The sequence below is a fragment of the Festucalex cinctus genome, chromosome 1, assembly GCF_051991245.1.
Source record: "Festucalex cinctus isolate MCC-2025b chromosome 1, RoL_Fcin_1.0, whole genome shotgun sequence".
Lineage (NCBI taxonomy): Eukaryota > Metazoa > Chordata > Actinopteri > Syngnathiformes > Syngnathidae > Festucalex > Festucalex cinctus.
In genome coordinates this window covers 67306267-67322853 of record NC_135411.1, presented here as the reverse complement: position 1 = coordinate 67322853, position 16587 = coordinate 67306267, and the positions used below count along the sequence as shown (strand labels likewise).

At 43.2% G+C, this 16587-nt stretch overlaps 1 protein-coding gene across 1 annotated transcript in view; it reads right to left on the bottom strand.

Annotated features, from left to right (window-relative positions):
- The window catches only part of tnk2b (tyrosine kinase, non-receptor, 2b), a 276182-nt gene that overhangs the window by 28985 nt on the left and 230610 nt on the right, over nt 1-16587 (bottom strand). The window lies entirely within an intron of this gene.

Genomic DNA, 16587 nt, shown 5'->3' with positions numbered 1-16587 from the left:
TCGCAGTCAGTCAGCCAGTGTAGCACAGAGCAGCACACGGTGCAGAAGACAGAGACAGACATGGTATTCAGGCCCAGAGGAGCATTTGATCCGGGGCCAAAGGGTCACATTCAACTGCACGATGGAGAGCTTGTTTCCTGTGATGCAATTACCCCGCCCCCTCCCAAAAACACACATCCTCCATGCATATTCTGCAAATGAAACATGGCACAGATTCATATGTGTTCAAACATACCTGTACACTGGACTTTGCTTATTATTGTGTCTTTGGAAGTGTTAGAACTCCAAGTATTACACATGAACAGAAGATAGTTCAATATATTATGCTGTAAACGAATGCAAGTGGATTATGGAGAGAAATTTGTGTCTTTATTTTCAATCAAACAAAAAAGGAATTTGCAATCAAAAAAAAAAATTAAAAGAATTTATTCTTTACTCTAAATAATATAGTAACAGATTTAGAGGGCCGATATATTATTATCCAGGTAACTATATTTAATAAAGTATATACAATTGGTAATTTATATGCCCCAAATAATGATGACCCTGATTTTTTCCATGAATTTTTCTCTCGGTTACTCGATTTAGCAACAAATTCTACTATTATTATTGGAGGTGATTTTAACACGGTCTTGAACCCGTTAATAGATCGTTCTAATAATACGATATATACAAGGCGATTACGATCCGCTAAAGTAATAGATGAATATATGGAGGATTTTGGCCTCAGCGATGGCTGGAGACTTCAAAACCCAACTAAGAAGGAATTTACTTTCTTCTCTGCTGTGCACCGATCATTCTCAAGAATTGATTTTTTCCTTACAAATAATTCTATTGTTGATAAAACTGCTATAAAAATACATTCTATAATTATAAGTGATCATAGACCAGTCTCCCTCACTCTACAAATTGACTCTACCTTTAAACCTCCCCCGATATGGCGTTTTAACATCTCATTACTGAAAGACGTAGAGTTTGATAAAATTATTAGAAGGGAGTGGGCAGATTTTTTGGAAATAAATGACTCTCCAAATATATCTCCATCTCTTCTCTGGGAAGCAGGGAAAGCGGTAATTAGAGGGAAAATTATATCATATTCAACTTATAAAAAGAAACAGGATCAAAAATTAAAAAAATACCTGGAAGATAAAATTAAACAACTAACGGATGAATATGTATTAAACCCAAATAATCAAATATGGATAGAACTACAGAATATAAAAATACAATTAGATAACATGTTATCTAAAAAGACAGAGTTTATAATACAACAGTTGAGATATAATAATTTTGAACATAATAATAAATCAGGTAAATTCCTGGCAAATCAACTTCAACGGAATCGGGAAAAATCTCTTATAACGGCTATTAAAGATATAAATGGTGAATGCACACAATCACCAGAAGAAATTAACCATATTTTTTATAACTATTATCGAAATCTATACACAGAAATTAATAGACCTAACCCTGAATATATTGAGGAATTCCTAAACAGCTTAAATATACCTCAGTTATCTATTGAACATAAAGATATTCTCGATACCCCGCTTACTATAGATGAGTTGTATCGTGCTTTAGACAGTATGCCTAATGGCAGAGCACCTGGTCCAGACGGCTTTCCGGCTATATTTTTTAAACATTTCTGGTTAATGTTTGCTCCATTATTTCTAAGAGTAGTAACTGAAATTAAAAGTAAAGGTGATATACGTCAAGATATGAATATAGCAGCAATTAAACTTTTATTAAAGCCAGAAAAAGACCCCACCCTCCCGTCAAGTTACCGACCGATATCACTAATTAATACCGATATTAAAATTATCGCTAAGGCCTTGGCATCTCGATTAGAGACGGTAATCTCGACAATTATTCATAGTGATCAAACAGGTTTTATTAAAGGTCGTCATTCTACTAATAATATTAGGAGACTCTTTAACTTGATTAGTATGTCACAGCGGTATGATAAAAAGGCAGTTGTTATTTCGCTGGATGCAGAAAAAGCATTCGATAAAGTTAACTGGTCCTTCCTCTTTGCTGTCTTAAATAAATTCGGCTTCGGGGAGTCATTCATTCAATGGGTCTCAATATTATATGATTCTCCTAAAGCTACAGTTACTACTAATGGGATTACATCACAGAGTTTTACTCTACAAAGGGGAACAAGACAAGGGTGCCCAATGTCTCCTTTATTATTTGCTATATATATTGAGCCGCTTGCATTAGCTATACGTCAGGATAGACGGATCCAAGGAATCCACTCCGGGACAATAGAACATAAAATTAATCTATATGCCGATGATATATTACTCTATTTAGAAGAACCTGCTATCTCGCTAGGGGAAGCATTTAAATTAATAACTAAATTCTCTCACTTATCAGATTACTCTATTAACTGGACAAAATCAACATTATTACCTATTACAGAAAATTCATGGAATCCTACAAGTCAGGATCCACACTACTCCTTTCCTACAGGTAATTTAAAATACTTAGGTGTTAAAATTTCACCTAAGTTAACTGAATTAACTTCTTTAAATTTTTCACCATTATTGGATAGTATCCGTAGTGACCTGGAGCGCTGGAATAATCTTCCGATCTCTTTAATAGGACGGATAGCTACTATAAAAATGAAAGTTTTACCAAAGATTAATTATTTATTTTCAATGATTCCATTTAAACCTACGTCTAACTGGTTCCAATCGCTGGACTCTGCTATCATAAAATTCTATTGGAATAAAAAAAAAGCCAAAATTAGTCTATCTACTCTTCAGGAAAGTAAATCTAAAGGAGGTTTAGAGGCACCAAACTTTATGTACTATTATTTAGCTAATCAACTACAATATCTTGTGCTATGGACACAACCCAACAGAGATACTAACTGTTGGTTGGAATTGGAGCAGAAGGATTGTAATAATCTTAGACTGTCAGATTTACTCTTTATTACAAAATCAATAAGACGACATAATTGTTTTAAAAACCCAATGATAGCCGCCACCCTGACTGCCTGGTGGAAGGCATTAGAAATTACAAACTCCCAATTGGCGCCCTGTGGGCTCTCTCCCATTTGGCATAACCCCGATTTTCAACTTAATAATCAGTCGTTCCATTTAAGCCTATGGGAGCAGAAAGGAATTACACACCTTCATCATCTTTTCTCAGATAATAAGTTTATATCGTATACAAACTTGGTCCAGAAATATGAAATAAAAAAGGGAAATTTCTTACATTATCTGCAAGTTAAAAATATGGTTAAGAAACAAATCCCAACACTTCAGGATACGCTCCAACTGCCTGTCTTAGCTAAAGATATTATAAATCTTTCTCCAACAACAATAAAGAAAATATCAAAAATATATAAGTTATTTTTATACACAAATAAAACGTATTTACCGACTTTAAAATGGGAAAAAGACTTGTCTATAGTTCCGGAACCAGACTTTTGGACCCAAATCTGTGAAAATGTATTTAAAATGACCAAACAGACAAATTTGCAACTTATCCAATATAAGCTACTTCATAGAACATATATTACACAATATATGATGAAAAAAATGGGACTCTCTGACTCCGACATTTGTCTCCAGTGCTCACAAAACACTGCCGATACTTATCTTCATGCTTTATGGTCATGTACTCCAGTACTGCATTTCTGGACTAAAATCTTGGAAAAGCTCGCTGATATATTAAACTGTAGGCTTCCTTTATCTCCAAGATTGTGTTTACTAGGTGACTTAACAATAACTGAGCTACCATGTAAACAATCTCAATCTATATTTATAGCCCTTACTATTGCTAAAAAAATAATCCTTGTCAATTGGAAAAATAAACAATCTCTAAATATCGACCACTGGTTAAACTTACTAATAAATTATATCTCAATGGAAAAAATCTCTGCCTTAAATAAAAATCAAGTATCAAGATTTAAACAAATATGGTCTATGTACATAGAATATTTTAATCTCAATTTGGCAACTTAATCCTGCCAAGATTCTGCCTGTTAACGAGAGCCACCACATCGTTACAACTTCTGTTTTCGCTGCTCCTGTATTTGGTATTTTGTATCTGATTGTTTTTATTTTTATATAGTCAGGAACCTAGTTGCTGCTAGTGGGCTCGAGCATACCACACTATACGACACTATACTCAATAACTCCTTAAGATTTATTTCTAGTAGGCACTAAGCATCAACACTTGGTGTTACTGCATGCTAATTAGTCAATTTTCTTGACGCCGTCCCCTGTGGTCGGGCGGGGGTGGTTCTGCCCCCCGTTGTCTGCTCGGTGGCGGTTGCGTCTTGGCCGCTCCCTGGGCCCCCTGTGGGGTGCGGTGTTGGGGTGCTTCCCCTGGTGCCCGGGGCGGTGCCGTCCCGGCGCGGTCCGCTGCTCCGTGCCCGGCGGCGCGGTTCGGGGTGGGTGGGCCTCTGGTGTGCCCCGTGGTTCCCTCTCCCCTCCCCCTTCCTCCCCCCCGTCGCCTCTCCCTCCTCGCCTCCTCCCGCCCATCCTCCTCTGCCTCCCGGTCCCTTTTCCCTTGTCGCCCTCCCTCCTCCTCCCCCCCCCCCCCCCGCCTCCTGCCCTGCAGCCGCCCTTTCGCCTTCTTGTCGTCTTCTCCCCGCTCCCCCCCCCCCCCCCCCTTCCCTGTCTGCCCTGCGGCCCCTCCACCTCCCTCTCCCTGGGCCTGGGGCTCCCTCCCCGGCCCGGGCGTCGGGCTCCGGGGGCCGGGCGAGGGTTTGGGGCCTGCCCCACTCCGGTATAACTCCTGGCGCCCCGGGCGGGCTCCGGTGGCCGGTGGGCTGTCCGGTAGCCCTGCTGCGCTGGCTGTCCGCCCATTGTGGTGCCGGGTGGATGAGGTGGGGGGCGGGTGGGGGTGGGGGTGCTGGGGGGCGGGCGTGCCACCTACACCCGCCGGGTTGGGTGAGGCCCCGCTGGTCGCTCCTCTTACTCACTTCACTAGCTTGCACTATACACTTTGTAAATATACACATAGGGCACACAACACATTTCTTGGTGGGGTGGGGAAGGGTGGAAACACCGTCTTCACCCTTCAACTCCCCTCCAATTTTAATGCACCTCACGTCCAAGGGGAGGGGTGAGTTGGGGCGGGGAGCCATCAGAGGGGATGGACTGCAGTGCCTGGCAGCGCTGTGGTCCCCCCCATTTGTGTCCCTGCCCCACCACTTTGTCCCTCCATTCCCTTTTTTAATGCACCACACATATACATATTCATTTTTTTGGGGGGGATACGGGTGTGTCGGAGTAGGGGAAATTTTTTTCCCTCTGCTCCGACTCACCTGCTCCCAATTTTAATGCACCACACGCACACACTTGTATATACACTGGGTGGGGCCACATTCACGGTGTAAGGGTAGAGCTCGCCAGTCGGCGAGCTGGCGGACTCAGTAACAGGGTTAGGTGTCACTAGTACTCTGGCGTGACGACCGGGGCCTCTCCCCACCGGGCTCGGTGTTCTGGTGTTCCGCCTTCTCCCCTGGTGCTTCCTCCTCTGCTTCCCCCCCTCCCGCCGCTGTGCAAATCTCGCGCGGCTGGAGGTGGGGTGGGCACATCTTCCCTCTCTGCGCTGCTGCCCGGTGGGGGGTTCTCGCGGGGGGCCGGGTTCGCGGGGGGGGGGTGGCGGCCGTCGGGGGGGGGGGGGGGGGGGGCTTGTTTGGGGGGGGGGTGGAGGTATGGGTGGGTGGGGGGTTGGGTGCTGGGGGTCGGGGTGTGTTCGGGGGTTTGGGGGTCGGGGGTGGTGGGGCCTGGGTCGTGGTGGATGGCGGGTTTGGGTGGGGTGCGGGGGGGTCGTGGGGGGGTGGGGGCTGGGGACCGGTGGGGCGCTGTGGGGGCCCGCTGGGCCTCGTTCTGCGGCCTTGGGCTCGGGGGTGTGGGCCGGGGCTGGGGCGGGGGTGTTCCGGGTGTCTGGGTCGGCTCGCCGACCGGTGTCCGCTCGGGTGGCTTGGGGGTGGCCTTGGTGCTGCCGCGGCCTGGGGATTCCGGGGGGGGGGGGGGGAGTGCTCGCTTTGCTGGACCGCGGTTGACGGCTTCTTTCTTTGGTGGTGGTCCTTATGCATGCCAGATCCGTCGCACCAGCATCTACTGAAACTCAACAGAAGTACCCTCTCCCTCCCACAGCCCCTTGAATCAGTTGGTGCTGGTGTCTGTGGTTCTCACTTTGCTTTATCTATCCTTCCCTCCTTCCTCTCTTTAGTTTTTCCTCTGGTCACTTGAGATCTTAATTTATTAGAAGTATGAGGTTTCTGGGGTTGGCATAAGACTCTGGTTTTGTAACCACGCAGGAGGGGTCTTGTTGGTGCTGGACTTCACTTTGATGGATTGGATGTACTGGCTTCTATTGATCTCACTCTGCCTTATCGATCCTTCCCTCCTTCCTCTCTTTAGTTTTTCCTCTGGGCTCTTGAGATCTCGCTAAATTTGCTGGAATTTAGAGGCTTCCGGGGTTGGCGTAAGACTTTGATTTTGTAATCATGGGGAAGGCAGGAAGTGTTTGGTCGGTGCTGGATGTCACTTTGATTTACCTTTCTTTTCTCTTTATTTCTTTTTTTTTCTGACCTTTTCTCTGGTCTCCTGACCATTTAAATCTCACGACTCTGGCAAGATTCTGAAGTACCTGGTTAAGGCGAAGGGTAATGGGATATTTATAAGGTTTTAGGTGAATGAATGAGTATAAATTTATACGTATTTGCACGCACGCACACGCACGCACGCAAACGCACACACGCAAACGCACGCACGCACGCAAACGCACGCATCAAACGCACGCAAACGCACGCACACATACACACAAAAAAAAAATAAAAAATAAAAATTCAATCAAACAAAAAGGGGATTTGCAACCTCAAATAAATTTTAATCAAACAAAAAAGGGTTTTCATATAAAATAAAAATTTGCAAATAAAAAAAAACATTTCAAACATGGATTTGTATTTTAATAAAATCTTATGCAAGTATTTTTTTCGTTTTGTTTGCGAATCTGTTTTTTGGTTGCGAATCTGTTTTTTGGTTGCGGATCTGTTTTTTGATTGAAACCTGTTTTTTGGTTGCGAATCTTTTTCTGTGTTGTGTGGGCGGGGTCCTCCGTTCAACCGATGATAGAAGCCTTGTCATTGGTCAGCTTGGAAGCCGCTGCGACAACTTTCATTGGTCAGATAGGAATGGGGGTGTGACAATGTTCGTCTGACTATTTCCTGGTTCATTTTGTCCAGTCGCCGCCAGCATCGAGGTAAATATGACACCCCCCCCCACTTCTAGTTTTCCGTTTTGTTTATCTGACATTTATCTAAAAGCAACCCTTGATCTATCGTTTATCCGGTGATTTGTTCTAACCATTACAATTAACGTAATCACTCACTCAGCATTGCTTAGCCATGTTAGCTAGCTAGGTAACTGATGGTCCGATACATGAGTCAGTCATGAAGCTATGTTGTTGGCAGTCAAAACACAAATATACGGCTAATTTGGGATAGCTGTTAGGATGAAGTTTTGTTGTTGTTTTTTTATACTCATAAAGAAACCTTTGCATTTGTTTCACATACAGGCAGGGCTGGGAATCGAATTTATTTACACTAGCTGCTTCCCCTAAATCTTGGATGTTTGAAGTAGAGATTAAATTCGTGATAATTCTGTGATTATTATTTATTGGTCCTGGTTGTTTACTGTATGAGTCAGATTGAAACAGAAGGGGAATCTGAGTTGTAGGTGTACTTTTGCAATTACACTGACTAGATTTTTTCTTTTAGAGTGCGGGCAGACCAAGGGGTAGAAAATGTAGACATAGCGAGATGCATGTTTTCTGTAAGAGGAGCAGGCCAGGGCAGTTTTATTGCTGGTAAAAGCGTACATAACCAGAGGAAAAAACTTTATATGAGTAAAAGTTCTTGGAGTTACTGTAGCTTTCATAAATGTATTTGATATTACAGATCCAGCAAGCTGAAGAGACACTACCCTTGGACCATCACGGTGAACACGGGATCGTTATACCTGACATCCACTGTCGTTTACCTGAGGAAAGACTTGTTGCTTTACGGCAAATCAATCCAAACAAGGAGTCCTTGAGTTTTGGTCGCGTCATTTATTTGCAGACTCTCAATGTTGCTTCTAGTGCTAGTGTCTCGCGGCCCAAAGGGTCATTTAAATTTATGTAAAAAATGAAAATAAATTCCTGTGTAAAACAGTTTGACTTTTATTTCATAAAAAAAAGCATGCATATGAACTAACAACCAGTCAATTATTCAGCATTTTATAGATTTTATACAGACATTTTTCTCAAGAAATGATTGGGCTGCCAACAAGAAATCAAGAAAGCTCAGAAAATGAACTGTTAAACTTAAAACAAACATTTTGGTAGGAACAGCCTGTAATTACTCAAAAAAAATGAAATGGATGTGATTATTTTTTTTTTGCCCTTTCAATTACACTGTGTCAAATCTGGCATCAAAGGTGATAGCAGTCAGTAGATGTGATTTAAAGGAATGGTAATCACTCATATGAGCAGTTGGAAATGTAATGGTGTTTGTGCAGGGGGTAACATAATGTGTGACCTGGCATTTGTACCTCACAATTGTGGTCAAAGTTTATTGATATTTTAAATTGCTCTCTGTCTGACATAAGCAGGTGCTTGTGGCCCTGCTCAGTTATCCACAGCATCACCTCATGAAGAGAGGTGACCAACCACCAACTTCATCTTCTGCATCTAAAAAGTAAAGAAAAGTGTGCTTGAATTAAGTACCAAACATGTACAAAAAAAATTCTGACAAAGTTATGTTTGACACATGTTTTGAACATTATTGAAACAGGAAATCTACAATGAAACAATCACAGGAACTAAATGTATTTATATTACGTAATCTGTCACTTCCTCTGTATTTCAAACACCCAAGACGTAATAAATGTAGCAGAGGCTACTTATTTCAATGACCAGAACTTCTCATAAGTGATTAATAATTAGCATTTTATTAATGTAATGATGTAATGTAATAAAATAATCATGAATAAGCATAATAACAGCTATCTCAGCAGGCCGTTTATTTGGGCCGTTTCTCGTACCAACAAAACATCACGAGTCATGACTAGACTAACCAAAATCAAACGGTTATGTGGCCTGGATCCTAGTAGTAGCAGTGTCACCGCTTTGACGGTGCATGAGTTCCCCCTCTTTTTCAACCTGACTCGTACAGTAAACAACCAGGACCAATAAATAATAATCACAGAATTATCACGAATTTAATCTCTACTTCAAACATCCAAGATTTAGGGGAAGCAGCTAGTGTAAATAAATTCGATTCCCAGCCCTTATCTCAAAATATTAGAATATTTCCTCAGACCAAGTAAAAAAAGTGCCATAATCAGCAATATTAAAACAATAAAAGGCTTGCAATAATTCAGTTGATTTGTAATGATTCCAGAATGTATGGCATTTTTGCTTATTTAATTGCATTACAGAAAATAATGGACTTTACCACAATATTCTAATTTTCTGAGACATTCCTGTAATATCCATGTAACAAATCAGAAGTTAGTTACCAGTTATTCAATACTTGAGTATTTTTCAGGTCATATTATTATAAAGTACAAAGTACTTATGTACAAATTTTGGCTACTCTCTTCACCTTTTTCATTTTTTTTCCACCCCAACCCAAGTTCCCCTCTCTCCCCAGAGTCTAACTGACCCATGGCATTTGCTTCTTTACTTGGCACTGGTCTTTACTTCCTGCCACTAGTCCTCCTAGTTACCTCTCTCCAACTTGGCTGACTACAAACAAACCCTTACCAGCTGCTTTTTAACACCAAAGCTTCTTTCAATTGTCTAAATACACCTTTATGTCTGACTTTGAAATTGCACAGCTTAAATTCACTGCCTTTGACAAGTATACTTGTCAATTGTATTTTTTAGAGCGGTGCTAAATGGGGGCAAATCTGATTATGCTCCACTGTAAATATCAAACTTGGAAACAACTTTACTGATGCCCAACCACCGGTAGATGACATCATTGCCCCATTTTATACGAAATAAACACAGTTTCCGAGTCCATGGGAGAAATGGCTGTATTTTGGCAAACCTACATTTTTCTACTGTCAATTATAAAAGAACGGGATGGGGGGAAAAAAAGTAGGGAGTCTATTCTGTCATTTGGTAGATTCGGTTTATATATAATTATTGAATGTAATATCACGTGCGTATTAAAAATTTTAAAATGTTCTAAAATGGCTGGCAGTGAATGAGTTTTAATCTCTCTGCTCATTATGTTTCTGCACTTTCGTAATTCTTTGTATGCTCTCCTTCACATGCAAGTGTTTATCAAATTGGTTAAAGTGGCTCCTTGATTCACTGCATCAAGTGTCAACCACATCTGGCTCTCATTAGGCTGCACATTGAGGCAATTAGAATGTGTTAATTACACAGGATCCAAGAGGGCAACAACAAAATAGTAAATACCCTTCCCATCTGCAGCTTCCTTTCTGTAAGCTTTCGTCACTTCCTCATGTGGGCAATTTCATTAAGTTGGCTCATTAGGATGGAATGGATCACAGTAAAGAAACCTCCGCACCAATGACAAATTTAGGAACTACAGTATAGTAATAAAGAACCTGGTGTCATGGTAACATGTCACATTAATACCAAAACATGCTATTTTTTTTAACTCTGATGCTATTGCATCAGTGATGATAACACTAATGGTCACTAACTTGCATGTCCGAGAAAAAGAGATGCCATCCTGAATGTTGCTATTGAAGCTGTCAAAAGAAAACTTCTTTAGGCCACCATATCGTTTCATATACTTTAGAATAGAAATTTTTCAAAACATTCCCAGATGTGGTGTAGGCTATGTATGTGTGCTAAGTGTTGCCAAGACAACACAACAAGCCACATATTTGTCAGTGACAAAACAACAGGTAGTGCTGTGGTGAAAAATATGCATGTGTGGATCATGACTGATTTACATCCACGGGTTACAGCTTAAAAATTAATGCAAGGAATGCAACACAATGGTGCCAGATGCCTCATCACTAAGGAGATAGGACCAATAGGATTTACTGCAATGGTCAGTATGTCAACCTGCTGCTGCAAACTGATGGCACCAGGTGGCACCAAATGTAATGCAACTGGGGTGAAGATCTTGCATAAACACATTTATTATATTCTGACTTGAGTGCTACTAGCCAATAGCCATACACCTAGTTTGATATTTAAATGAAGCTGTATAATTAAGCATCTGTTATTAGCATTGACCTAAATGTACACACTTTATTACTGAAAATGTAACAAAACTGTCAGAGTCCAGTATGAACTGGAGAGGTGGATCCCAAGATCACGGACAACAGAGGAGTTTGACGGGATTTATTACAGTTTAAAAATAGGGGGAATAACAAAAAGCGCTGGACCAAGCCAGGATGGAAAAAACGGGAGAAACACAAGGTTATTGCAAAAGGCAAGATGAAAAAATCTACTAGTAACTCAATGGCTATTAATTAATAAACATAACAGGCAAAAAGTCACAACACAAAATAACGTAGCAAAAACTCACGAGAGCAAAACTAAACTATAGCAAAGTACACAAGGTAATGGCTGTAGATTTGGGAAAATAATCCGACGTCGTCCAGGCGACGTCAGAGTCCTTATAAAGGCCTAATGTTAATGCACCACAGGTGCGGCGCCAGGGGAAACGCCCCCTCAATCACTCAGAGACTGAAAAAAAAGAAAAGAGCAACACTGAGAGCCCTGCATCATGACAAAAACATTATAAAATGACACTGTTGAACAGCTATATTATCAAATATTTTAATTTGCTTTGTATTCAGTGATGGTGTTCACACCAATATCATGTTATGTGTTTTTGTGGAGTGTTCATTCACTTATATTGCCCAATTATTTAACATGGCTAGAAAAATGAAAATTACTCCCATTCCTACAAGAAAATGGAGAACCATGAAATAAACCTTTCTTTTGACATAAAAATACTGACTTATTGTTTTGTTTGTTAAAGCTTATATGGAGGATTTCCCAAAAAAAAACATCTTAACAATAGCCTTTTTATTTGACCATTTATGACTGAAACATATTCTAATTAGTAGATCAACATCTTAGCTGTTCACAATGGGTACTCCTACAAGCCTCTGGCCAATATTATTTAGGAAGCGTCCGGTCCGAATCCTTCGAATTTCCCGCCCTCTGTCTGCGGGATGTGACGTCATGCACGTTCTCGTCAGTTGTTTCCTGTTGTCGCGAAGACGGAACTAGTACAGATTTTCGCTGCCCCAGACACCCGTTGTTACTCCGCGGAAGGCTGCTTAAAAAAAAATGAAAAGAAAAAAAAATTCTAAACTTGATAGTGACCGACAATGGGCAAGAACGAGAGTGAACATTGGTTTGACATTTCAGCGGTGGAGAGAGTTGAGATCGGACTTGGATTAGAAAAGTGATTCACAGCTGGCTTTCTTTCTACTCCAAAAGGTAAGAAGCGAGTATCTTGACATTTAGAAGAAAATGTGTTGTTTTCAAATAGCAGTAACCTCAAGATCGATCACTTCTCGGTCGTAACTATTGCGGTGAAAGTGAGGTGGACGGCAACATTTAGCGTGAAAGGGGTGGCAAAGTTGAATGTAATAGAACAGAATGACTTTATGAAGAACAGACGTTCCATTCTGCGGCGTTTCAATCAGACTAAATGTTGCCTTATTTTCCTCCGTGAAAATAGCCTATTGTAGCTACATTATGCTAACGGAATGTGAACGGTACTACTGAATGGCGATAACATTCACGGCCGTATCACACTAAGTAGTGAATGGGTCTATATGTTTTTCACAATCGTCAATTTCCATAAATGACAGCCCACCTTTCGGCTAATGCACAATGACGCTAGCCTGGGGACGACATACACTAATAATGACGAGAATCAGGTTGACGTCCGTCGAGCGGGGTGACTACAATATGTAACTGCATATTAACATCGGAATGAGGTCCAATTAATTGACGTAATTTGCACATCGTTTTGGAGTACAGCACAGGACTGGACTTCGACCGACTAAAGCAATATGATCTGCACGTCCCGTGGACATCAATTGTTTAGTGGGGATCGAGAGTCTCATTCCTTTAAGTGGCCAGCTTTGTATAACATTATAAAACTTCTTACCTCTGAAAACATAGTTTAATTGGATATGAAGAGCCCAGTCTTCAGTATTGAGGTCGTGCACGTACGAGTGCGTGCAGCGTGTACGAGCGTGCAGTTTGTTTTCGGCCACAGGTGGCAGTAGCGATTTGAAATTTTAAATCTTCCACATAGCTGCTTTAAATTATAAAGGCATGTACATTTGAATTAAGGCAAACCGTCACATTTAGGCTTGCCCTCCCTTACACCATCTTTTTTTCTGTACTTGTTTTGATGTCTTGGCAGGATTTCTGCTTGATTCTTCCACTTACATTACAATACCTTATTAAAACACTAGACTTCCATCCTTCATTTTCGTGGTTGGGATGTCAAACATTAAATATTCAAGGTTTTATACTGCCTGAAGTCTTAAATAACAAACAATCAATCATTTGGTGCCCTAAGACATCCATCCATCCATCCATCCATCTATCCATCCATTTTCTGAACCCTTACTCCTCACAAGGGTCGCGGGGTGTTCTGGAGCTTATCTCAGGGCAGTAGGCGGGGTACACCCTGAACTGGTTACCAGCCAATCGCAGGGCACACAGAGACAAACAACAATCCACACACACAAGCACACCTAATAAATAAATACAATTATTAGTAGTGCTTAAACATGTTTTTTCTTCAATTCTTCTAGAATGTACTTTTGCCAATTGTCAACCGTTTTTTGAGCAATATGAGTATGATGCATGATTTTTATTTTTTTTTTTTTTTTTTTTGCATACAGAACAATCTCTGTTAGTGGCGTAACAAGCTAGTATTCAGTCATTACCGTAACAAAATAGGGATACGTGCTCAGTGCAATGGAAGTAGGACATTTCCAGCTTCTGGAATCCAGCAAAAATTGACTGCACAAGTGCTAAATGAAATGCTCAAACACTAAAAAGCCAGCATCTTCACAATATTAACTTTGTTATAAACTGACATATAATTTGCTGATGAGCTAATAAGATTAAGCATAATCAAATGAGCATCAGACCTGCATTATATCAGGGAAAAGCATCACACACATGCTTATCCTCAAGACACACACTCGCATCCCATGACTTCAATCTCACAAAATGGGAAGTAATATAAAGCCTCTGGGGCACATGTGTCAAGATCCGGTCCTCCAGGGCCTGAGTCCTGCATGTTTTTGAAGTTTCTCTACTCCTACACACCTGACTCAATGATCAGGATAATTATCAGGCTCCTGCGAGGCTCGCTGATTCGCTAAAATATGAATCAGCTGTGTTGAACGTGGGAAACCTCTAAAACATGCAGGACTCAGGCGCTCAAGGACCGGACTTTGACACCACTGCTCTGGGGGATGCATCACTCTCTTAGATCTCACAGACAGTAAACTCAGGGCCAAAGTCTGGCTTTCGCGTTCCATCTGAATCTTTTTCCAATGACTCTCACCTTCATATTTGCCCTCTGCTCTCTCATTTTGAATCATCAAGTGTCGTGGATGAGGAGGAGATTAATGCCAACATCAAACTACATGACATTTTTGTCTTTAACGACAGTCGCGCTGTCAGATTACCCGATAAATTTGGTCTGTGTCGTGGACCGGACGTGTAGTCACACTACAAGTCTGAACTCGACAAGAAACCACCCGATCATCGCGTGCTGTCATGCCAAGAGAACCGCGTCGGCACTGGTTGTCGGGGAGGCGGAATGGAGCGGACAAGTGCGGCTGTACGTGCCACTCTGAATAAACATGAGCGCATTGCTCGCGATCCCTGTTCGGTAGTGCTTAAAATATGATTTAATAGCCAATTAGAACTGTATTTTAATTTATTTACATGCATTTGGGTAATATAGCCTAGTTTGTATATTAATTTGGAGATTGAGCCGGCACCTTAACGTGGTGGAGGGGTTTGCGTGTCCCAATGATCCTAGGAGCTATGTTGTCTGGGCCTTTATGCCCCTGGCAGGGTCACCCATGGCAAACAGGTCCTAGGTGAGGTGCCAGACTAAGCACGGCTCAGAAGACCCCTGATGATGATGACCAAAAATGGATCACGTTTTCCCTTGCCCGGATGCGGGTCACCGGGGCCCCCCTCTGGAGCCAGGCCTGGAGGCGGGGCTCGCTGCCGAGCGCCTGGTAGCCGGGCCTGCACGGGGCCCGGCCGGGCACAGCCCGAAGAGGCAACGTGGGTGCCCCTTCCGACGGGCTCACCACCGGTGGGAGGGGCCAAAGGGGTCGGGTGCAGTGCAGGCTGGGTGGCAGCCAAGGGAGGAGACCTTGGCGGACCGAACCCCGGCTACAGAAGCTGGCTCTTGGGACATGGAATGTCACCTCTCTGGCAGGGAAGGAGCCCGAGCTGGTGTGCGAGGCCGAGAAGTTCCGACTAGACATAGTCGGACTCGCCTGCACACACAGCTTGGGCTCTGGTACCAGTCCTCTTGAGAGGGGTTGGACTCTCTTCCATTCTGGAGTTGCCCACGGTGTGAGGCGCAGAGCAGGTGTGGGCATACTTATTGCCCCCCGGATCGGCGCCTGTAAGTTGGGGTTTACCCCGGTGGACGAGAGGGTAGCCTCCCTCCGCCTTCGGGTGGGGGGGACGGGTCCTGACTCTTGTTTGTGCATATGCACCAAACAGCAGCTCAGAGTAGCCACCCTTTTTGGAGTCCTTGGAGGGTGTGCTGGAGAGCGCTCCCTATGGGGACTCCCTCGTCCTGCTGGGGGACTTCAACGCTCACGTGGGGAATGACAGTGAGACCTGGAGGGGCGTGATTGGGAGGAACGGCCCCCCTGATCGGAACCCGAGCGGTGTTCTGTTATTGGACTTCTGTGCTCGTCACGGTTTGTCCATAACGAACACCATGTTTAAGCATAAGGGTGTCCATATGTGCACTTGGCACCAGGACACCCTAGGCCGCAGTTCGATGATCGACTTTGTAGTCGTGTCATCGGATTTGCGGCCGCATGTTTTGGACACTCGGGTGAAGAGAGGGGCGGAGCTGTCAATTGATCACCACCTGGTGGTGTGTTGGCTCCGATGGTGGGGGAAGATGCCGGTCCGACCTGGCAGACCCAAACATATTGTGAGGGTTTGCTGGGAACGTCTGGCGGAATCCCCGGTCAGAAAGAGTTTCAATGCCCACCTCCGGCAGAGCTTTTCCCTTGTCTCGGGGGAGGCGGGGGACATTGAGTCCGAATGGGCCATGTTCCGCGCCTCCATTGTTGAGGCGGCCATTCGGAGCTGTGGCCGTAAGGTGGTCGGTGCCTGTCGCGGCGGCAATCTTCGAACCCGCTGGTGGACACCAGCGGTAAGGGATGCCGTCAAGCTGAAGAAGGAGTCCTATCGGGCCTTTTTGGCCTGTCGGACTCCGGAGGCAGCTGACAGGTACCGGATGGCCAAGCGGGACGCGGCTTCGGCGGTTGCTGAGGCAAAAACTCGGACATGGGAGGAGTTCGGTGAGGCCATGGAAAACGA